Source organism: Falco naumanni, chromosome 1 (assembly GCF_017639655.2).
Source record: "Falco naumanni isolate bFalNau1 chromosome 1, bFalNau1.pat, whole genome shotgun sequence".
NCBI lineage: Eukaryota > Metazoa > Chordata > Aves > Falconiformes > Falconidae > Falco > Falco naumanni.
In genome coordinates this window covers 21,882,827-21,892,375 of record NC_054054.1, presented here as the reverse complement: position 1 = coordinate 21,892,375, position 9,549 = coordinate 21,882,827, and the positions used below count along the sequence as shown (strand labels likewise).

Below are 9,549 nucleotides of genomic sequence, written 5' to 3'. Positions count from 1 at the left end.
ACAGCTACGTCACTAGGTACGAAGGTGTGATTTTTTTGCCCAGCCAGAGATCCCTGCATATGCTTGTACCAGCTGCTCACAAGCGGCGCAAGCTGCCCCATCACCATGGCACGTGGAGCTGCCCCATCACCATGGCAAGTGGAGCTACCCCATCATGGCATGTGGAGCTGCCCCATCACCATGGCAAGTGGAGCTACCCTATCATGGCACGTGGAGCTGCCCCATCACCATGGTACGTGGGGCTGCTGGGGAGCCCTGCTGCGCCCTGAGCCAGCACTGCTGATGGCCAGGGATGGAGGGCCACGGAGGGCTGCATATGGAGCTTTTGCTGTCTCGCTAGCTGATGTTTGCAGCCATCTGTGGCACATTTTGACATTAAAAAATGCCAAATGCTTGCGATAGATATTAGCATCTGTCACTGCAGCACAAATGCAGGGTGCTTGGGCTGTAGGAGGCTGGCTCAGACCAGGCAAGCTACCAAAAGTCTTGCCTTTCCTTCCCAGCGCTTCACCTCTGCTGGCATGCTGAAAACCTGCAGAGGCTCCAGGTACTGTGGAGCTCATGTTTACTTTCTGGAACATGTTGCTGATGTTTTATGATGTTGTACATCAGCACATGCCTCTGCTGCTGAGCCAGGAGGAGTGATGAGGGTGCCTGAAATATGTACATTTGCTGCAGGGACCAGGAAGCACAAGAGGCCAGAACAAGTTCCCATCCAGTAATGTGAGCGCTGTGGTGCCCTGCGATGCTGCCCAGGAACAGTCACAATTCCTTTCGTGTTGCTAGATGCACATCCTTGACTGTGGCTGGAGCCTGCGGCTTGGGAACAACAGGGAAAGGGACGTTTCTGCAGGGTCTGATGGAATTATAGCTCCTGCTCTCCTGCTGAGCCTGTCACCTGGCTCTGTGTCAGCTTCTCTTGTGGAATATTGGAGAAAGCATTAGCCCTGTTTTCCAGTGGACATCGCTGCCCAGCACTTCCCCAGCCTCTACTGCTTTGGACTGGAGTGTGGTATAACCCTGCCAGCAGCCTTGGTTGGAACTACTTTTGGTAATGGCTCTTTTTTTTTTTTTCCTCCTTTTTTTTTTTCTGTGTCTCCATGCATCACAAGGCTTCTTAAATTGCTCTTGAGGATTATAATCTTCCTTACATGAATTGCTTCACTGTAGTGTATCATAGACAACTCATTTAAGAAGCCATGATAATTTCTTATTTGTAGGAAGCAGCGTGTCCTCTCTTTGTCAGACATTCTGTTCATTAGTTTGAGTCTCATACAGGCTCCTTTTGATGAAACTCCACATGATGTGATCAAGAAGAATTTTTTCCCTGTTTTTTGTGTCATAAACCAAGTCATGAGCAATGCCTGTATTACTAACACAGAACACAAGAGCATGATTTCAGGCAGCTCTGATGCATACATGCACGCTTATATTGAGATGGAAAACCACTGATCTCAGTAGAATTACTCGAGGACAGAGCCTGTGATCTGTCACCGTTCCCTCCGGAAGGCTCACCTCTGCTGCAGCTGTGCAGCCTGCCGCAGTCGCTGCCTCCTGCGATGGCTGGTGGGCACAGTGTGCGGGAGGCCAACAGCTCTCGTGGCCCTGACATGTGTGGGCACAGGGTCCGTGCTGCTGGAGGGTGCCTTTCTCCTGTGCCAGGCAGCACTTGGATTTACCCCAGCTCCACATGATGTGGTTCTCGCCTCGGAGGGTTCTCATTTGGAAGATGCTTCATTTGCAGTGCAGACAAGCTTATTTTCATCGTGTTGCGACATAGGTGCTGAGTCCCTACTCACATCGTTGTGGTTTTTCTTGGTTGTGTTTTTTTTTGTTTGTTTGTTTTGGGTTTGGTTTTTAATGCGCTCAAATAAATTTTGTTAATAAATAGATCTGTTGGGTTTTTTTCCTTGAGAAAAAGGCAGCATTTACTTGTCAAAGCAAATATCAATAATATTGCTTTGCAAATAGGTTTTGACAATTTCTGGGATCTTTGAAGCTGTCCCGGCAATCGCTGGTGGGTTATATTGTGCCAGCTTCAGCTATGCAAGACTATAACTTGAAATATTTCAATTCTTTAGGTATACATGACCATAAAATAGAGACTTTCCCATAAAGTAGATTAAGGAATGTCTTTGATGCTTTCATTCAAAGAATACCTCTTCCATGAGGTGAGCCTTAACAAGACAGTAGTGTCACGTTTTCATGACAAGGTTGCTAACTGAACAGATCATTAGAGAGAAAAGGATCAAAGCCACTTCCACACGTTACATTTCGGGTAGACGTGAGTGTGTTGCTGACAAAAAAAGCTGAAGTAGCAAACTTCGCATGAGGGGAAGCTCACGCCTCCTGTCTTTCTCTCCTTTGCAGTTTCCTTTCACTAAGTCACAAACTTCTTGAATTTTAGAAGAGTTATGTTGTAATCCACCTGCAAGAACTGATACAACTCCAATAAGAGACTCGGGCATTCTGATGGATGCTGGCTCTCCTACATTACTAGTGGGCAAGACCCAAATACCACATTAAAGAATGAAGTGTTTAATGCATATTGGCTTGCCAGGTCTCCTTTTGGATTTTTTTTGTGGTGGTTTTTGTTGTTTGTTTGTTTGGGGTTTTTTGATCCAGTAAGGAAGAGTTACTCATCTAACAAAAGACTGTATAAATTAACTAAGCACAGAATGTCTCTAGCTAGTGCGGTAAACCAGAAAGTTTCTGACATTATTTTGCAAAGTGACAATGTCTTAATGACACTGTAGTTCCAACCACAAAATTACCATCAATTAAGCTGGAAAAAAGCAGCATGAGTGTGTAAACCCTATAGTTTTTTTCTGCCCTGTATCTACTGGTAGGACATTCAGAGCTTTCTTCCAAGGATATGGAATATATAACTTAGAGCCCAGTGGCATAGGGTTAGATCCTGATTACAGGGTATTCTGCAGGCAAGAAAGGCCCTTACATTACTTTATAAAGTCTTGTTGAATTCGTTGGTTTATCATTAATCACCCTGATCTTTAAGTCTGGATCAGCTCTTCGTGTACCTCAAAGCCAGCAAGAGCCACACTGAAGTTAAATGTTATACAATAGGGCTGTAAGACATGTAGCCAAAGTGCTTCTCAAACTTTTTTACAGATACTCCAACACATTTGAAGCATTTGACAGAAAAGAATAGGCAAGGGCAACAATGATTGATCCATGTTTTTAAGAAAAAAATTGAAGCCATATTTCCACCAGGGGGTTCAGACGGACATTGATATATTTATCGTGAAAGAGCCCACGAGCGCCAGCCTTTGCATCACTAAAAATGTAGCCTGCTGCAAGAATTTACAGCTGTAATGTAAGATTCATAGCCACTCTCTTTATTTATTGGAAAAATCTCTTGCAGCTGAGTAAAGACATAAATATAAAACTAAATCACAGAAACTACTTCTAACTAGTGCTAAGGATACTCCTTAAACTTACGGGGCCAGGACAACATAAAACTAATGTTGAAACACAATTGAGATGAACAGTTTTTATTTACTCATCCATTATGCTAAACATCGCTGTGCCGCTAATATGTAAAATCACAGATTATTTGGGAGTATTTGCTTTATAAGCATAACAGGAGGACTCAAGGACAGCACATTAGACAAAGATACATCGATGAATTTCTGTCCTTATGATTTATTGTTTTCATGTCACTGTAAAATTGTTTTTATAGTTTATTTTACTAGTGCATAGTGCAAGAGAACTTTATATGCTCTTGAAAAATAGCTTCCTAAACAACAACAGTCTGTCACATGAGTTCTTTGAGTGCATAGATACGGGGCTGAATGCCTATATTAGGTTAATATTATTTGTCCTTTTAGGTCACTGCAGACATTTTAAGTGTCTGGGATACTTCAGTATTCCCGCTGTGTTATGGACTGGTGCAGGACTGTCTCCTTTCTCAGTCTTCCCACTTTTTCTGCTAGGACGTCTTGTAGTGATCTGAAGTGAGAAACGAGGTAATGGAAATACCTTTGGGGGGTACTCTGAATTTTCTTGGAGCATGATATGCCCTGTAGCTGAAGAGAGAACAGTATAAAATAGATGATTGGACACATTTGTTGGGGAGTGGGGAAGGAGACATGGAGAGACAAGACTCACTGTGTGGTCAAGAGCACCCTGGTGGCTTTGAGATGCATCATAGAATAGTTTGGGTTGGAAGGGAACGTTAAAGCCCATCTAGCCCATGCCCCCTGCAGTCAACAGAGACGTCTTCCGCTAGATCAGATTGCTGAGAGCCCTGTCCAGCCTGGCCTTGAATACTGCCAGGGATGGGGCATCAACCACCCCTCCAGGCAACCTCTGCCAGTGGTTCACCACCCTCATCAGAAAAAAAGTTCTTCCTTATATCTGGTCTGAACCTACCTTCTTTTAGTTTAAAACCATTCCCCCTTGTCCTACCGCTACAGGCCCAACTAAGTATCTGTCCCCATCTTTCTTACAAGCCGCCTTGAAGTACTGAAAGGCTGCAGTAAGGTCTCCTGGAGCCTTGTCTTCTCCAGGCTGAGCAACCCAAACTCTCTCAGCCTGTCCTCAAAGGAGAGTAGCTCCAGCTCTCTGGTCATTTTTGTGATCTAGATGTGCTCCAACAGCTCCATGTCTCTCCTGTGCTGAGGACACCAGAGCTGGACACCATACCCCAGGTGGGGTCTCAACCAGAGCAGAGGGGCAGAATCACTTCCCTCAACCTGCTGGCCATGAGTCAGGGATATGGCCACATCTCAGTAGAAGGAAAATGGGAGAGAGAGCAGCAGGGCAAGACCAACCGTGGCTGGCACTGGAAAGGCTCTCATGGTTGCAGCTCCATGGGCCAAAGAGCATGGGAGAACAGAGCAGCCTTCTCCCTCCAGCAGCCAGGGGAAAGGTGAGTAAAGACAAACCATCCCCAAGAGCCAAATCGGTGTTAATGTGTTGTTTTAGATAATGACGATCCACAGTTTCTACGTAGTGATTTTTCATCTCTGGATCTTATAACTCTTTATCTCAATTTTGCAGGTTGCAAAACTGATTAATTACACTAGCAGCATTACTATAATTAGTGCTGATTATTCTCTGAGCTTTCTCTTCTTTAATCATCCCACTTCTGAACCTATTAATTGGAACTAAATCCCTATTTATCAAATAGTGTAGGTTTTAGCATCTGAAGGCAGTGGATTTTGCTTAAGTCTTTCCACCTTGAACTCAGGAATTGTTATAAAAGCCTTGGGAGTATTTCTGTGGGATTTTATTGGTTATCACTAGATTGGGATTTTCTTTTTTTTTTTTTTTTAGTATCGTTTGAGCTCTTGGAGATCTGAACATTTTGGAAGGGGGGCAGGAGGGAGGAACTAGCCCTACCTGAGCTCAGCTCACACTGATTCAGTGTGCAGGCAGCTTGAGGTGCCTGGTTCAGCCTGTCCAGGATGCCTAACAGTTATCACGCAAAATGAAGATGAACTGTGCAATTTAAAAATTACAAGGATAAAGCAAAGGCCTTTGCTCTCATCTTCTAGGCTTCATGTCAAGACCTTCAGACCACCGGTATTTACTTATTTAGGAGAAAATTGGTGGAAATTATCAAAATGGGGACTCTGGACTGCTTTCTGTGCGTGTAGGACCGGCACAGGAGATGCCTTGGTTTTCTTTTTCCTCTCCCAGCAAGCTGACTCAGGTAGCTGTGAAGGCCACAGAGATATGGTTTGCCCCATGCTCTGGCCTTCCTAGCTCAGTGCTGAGGAACACCAGGAAGGCTTCTACCTTGCTCTTAGTAGAACTTGGTTATATTCTGGTCATTTGTCAAATATTTTAATGTTATAGCTACCACTTCTTTTTAAAAATCTAGGAATATGATGGTGAATAATGCACTGGAGACTTATAAATTACCTCCCATATTTACACTGTTACTCCACAACAGAACCTGTGTTAGATGATCAGGGAGAGTACTTTGTTGACCAACGTGGAGAAATTTCTCTAATTAAGAATTGTCAGGATAAAAGAAAATATGTGGAAGTAATATGTGAATATTTTTCAAAATCTAGATGCTACAAAATCTGAAGTAAGGACTGTAGAATACCTGTTCATGATGTGCTCTTTGTATTATCAAAGCCTGGTTATGATGACGTATCACACTGTGACATGAGAAAAACAGGTGCAAAACATATGGCTGTGATGGAATGATGGAAGAAAGGGAAGCAAGCAATACTTGCCTCATCTCAAATCTTTCTGTAGGTGTGGAGCTGATAGTTCTTATTCTTCATCAACAGCTTTCTGTTGGGACTTTTTGCCCCCTCCCCATAAAAATACTTACTAATGATGATTAATTATTTTTTTTTCTATTGTCAGTTTCCCCTATGCAAAAATCTTTCTCTGGCATACGTGTCATATAAATGTCTCCTGAGCTTTCTGACTTAGTGCTGATTGCTTTCATTAAGGGTATCCTATTACTCATTTAATTCTGACTGTTGCATAATATTTGTGTTAAAATATTTTCTATTTCAAGTTGCTATAAAAATTCAAGAGTATAAGAGACAGACACTCAAGCATATTATATTGCCCTAACAGTCAGTTGTGTGCAGTCAGGTGCTGATGGCTCAGACAGGGACGGTCCTGGTGAGAAGAGGGGAGCAAACCTGTTCCCGTAGGCAATCGAGCAGACCTGGGGACTCACTGGTACCCAAAGAGGAGACGACCAAAGCAGGGATCTGCTTCCAGGGCACCAAAACCTGGGAAACCAGGTAAAATACTGCTTCCCATAATTTTTTGGGTTTGGGTGGGTTTTTTGTTTTCTTGGTTTTAGTATTGAAATGTAGCCACATTTTAATATTTGTCCCCCACTGGTGCTGCCATCTTTGCTGCTTTGGTAGGTTGGTAGCAACAGAGAATTTCCTTTCAGCTTCCTCCCATGTCAGTCTGATCATCGTTCTCTAATGGCTGGGAAAGTCAGTGGAATTCTCCGTAATTCATGAGCTCTGGGCATTTTGCCTGTTAGGATCTGGGTTTCCTCATCATTTTGCTAGCCACAGAAACTCAAAGTGAAAAGAAACATAAGGGGGAAAAGTCACATCTTGGTCCTATCCCGACCCCCTGCTTAGGCAAACGACTTGCTTCAGGTCCTCTTTAATGGTTCGTCATATTCCATTGGAACAGGAAACACCTGGGGCTGTGCCAAAAACATTCCTGTAACTGTAACCTACTGTGTCTCCATAAACTTCTGCAAATGGTCTGGCCGTGCAGCGCCTTGTGCCCAGGCCTGCATATAGAGGGATGATCCATCCCTTTACAGCTGGTTCTGTGACAGTATCCCCGTTTTGGAGTATTTCCCATACACAGTCCTCTGAATCACCCACTGCCCTTAGCTCGTTCAGCTGTGCATCTCAAATGTATTTGGACATTGTTTAAGATCGATGGTTCAGCTATTCTCATGATTCTATCACTAAGGATGTGCTTAATCTTTCCTCCATGTGGAGAAAAAAAAAATAATCATTTTTATATGGTGACTCATCTCCTTGATTTAGCATTACCATATGCTGTTGATTGCTTATTTAAATTGCATTAATATAAAATGCTGAAGTTTGGTTTCAGTGACATTATTGAGTGGGGGGTGGTGCATTAATTATTATATATGGTGTTTAACCACACTCACTGGAGATTTAGCATGTATTAATTTTTATTAGAGGAGAAATACTTGCCTGGTGAACACGTTGGTAGTGAGAAGGAAAAAATAATCTCTAGACTTACAGGATCTTTATTAAAGGGAAAACGGATGCAGCTTTCCCCCACCTCAAGGAGTGTTTGACCATTTGCCCTCCATCATTTACTCGTACTCCCCTTGCCATCCACCCAAGTTCTGTGCTTCGTTCCTTCCTTCTTTGAGTAGGCACAGGAAACACATGGACCTCTTTTAGATTCAGCTCTGCTCTTATTCATATACAGTTTCTCTTTTTCAGAGAAACTTCACCTATGTTTTTCTGTCATTTGGGGATTTTGTTTTGTGGAAGAAGAAAGCCCACTTTTTTTCAAGTGCTCATTTTCCAGTCATGACCTTGTGCTCTTTTGTTTGTAATTTTCCGTGAGTCCAAAAATTCATTCTTTTTCTGGTGTCACTGCAGAGAGGAAAAAACAAGCAACGTCTGCTGAGGTTACCCAATAATTATTTCCCATTATAATCCTGATTACAGAGTTTGAGTTCAGTTTTCAGGCTAATGATCTCTCATCAGGTCTCTGCAAAGGAAACTGAAAACAATGAGATGGGAGAAGAAACAGGAGATGGTACAAATGCAGGTTTTTTTCCTCCTGACCTTCCAAATCTCAGATGCTGCTGTATTTTAAAGGACAGTGCATGAGCTGGAAGAGGGACCTAAACCGACATACATTCTATTAACCTTTTATGTCATTCTTCTAATATTTGTAACCTTTCTGGCTGCAGTAAATTTACCTGGTTTTTGTTGGTGGTGGTGGGGTTTTTTTTATTAAATCTTACGTAAAACCATTTTACCTTTTTTTAGTTCTATTCATTCTTACTATAAATACTATTTCATGGCTGCCTGCTTTACTTATTCCTATAGCTGCTGGCTTGTGAAATGTAGGCAATACACTCCCAGCCTCTGTGTATAGAGTCTTTTAAACACCTCCAGCCCCAAAGGTGGATTAAAATGCTGGAGGAAGTCAGACCTTTGTTAAAGACACAAATGTATAATGTATGGTAGGAAAATTTACTTTTTCCACAGCTGCTGATACTTTCTAGTTTAAGTTTTAAAGTGCTTTTGGCTAAAGCAGTGGGGAGGATGGATCTGGTTCACAGACTGAGGGTTATGTTGTATGTAAAATGAGACCCAAGGTGGAGAATATACAGGGATAGGAGTATTTTTTCACCTTACCCAGTATTCAGGAAGTGGCAATCTACAGTCCATTTCATATTTTAAACCTAAAGTTGTGATACTGACCCTCTGTTACACTCCCATATTACCCCTACCGAAGCAGAGCTTCCCCAGCTCCTAACACTTTCTCTTGCTTCAGACATCTGAGCGACCGAAGAATTCTGTACAAGTAGGAAATTATCCAGTCCTGTATAACTTGCTTAAATCACTGATGTGTTGAACTGTATCCATGACGGGCTGGGTGTGCCTTCAACCCGTCTCTTTGCTGCATCTATAGAATAGGGTACAGCTGTAGGTGGGCACTCCTCTTACCCCTGTGTTGCTCTCCACGGGGCAGTGGCACCTTAGAGTGAAGAAATCAAAGGGGAAACAGGGTGTTCCCCAGTACTAGTTGTGAAGTGGAAGGAAGCCCAGGTGGAACAAAGAGATATTAATCTATCGGCCTCAGAGGAAGACAAAAATAAGAGAACTATTGATATTTTTAACATTATTAGAATCAGTAACGCATCACTTCCCTATGATAAATGACCCATCCTCCTCCCTTCCAATCCTGTCATTTTTGTAATAGCTTTTTATTAGATAACCTATTTCCTGTAAATCAGATCTGCAATATTATAGCCTAGACTTCTCAACAGACAGCAAACCATCTTCTCAAGAAGAATACTTG

General features: G+C 42.6%; 1 long non-coding RNA gene across 1 annotated transcript; it reads left to right on the top strand.

Annotated features, from left to right (window-relative positions):
• Positions 1–506: 506 nt before the first annotated feature.
• LOC121083761 lies at positions 507–4,919 on the top strand. Its single transcript, XR_005826477.1, has 3 exons — positions 507–1,051; positions 3,849–3,986; positions 4,606–4,919. It is a non-coding gene; the product is annotated as an uncharacterized LOC121083761 (long non-coding RNA).
• Positions 4,920–9,549: the final 4,630 nt, after the last annotated feature.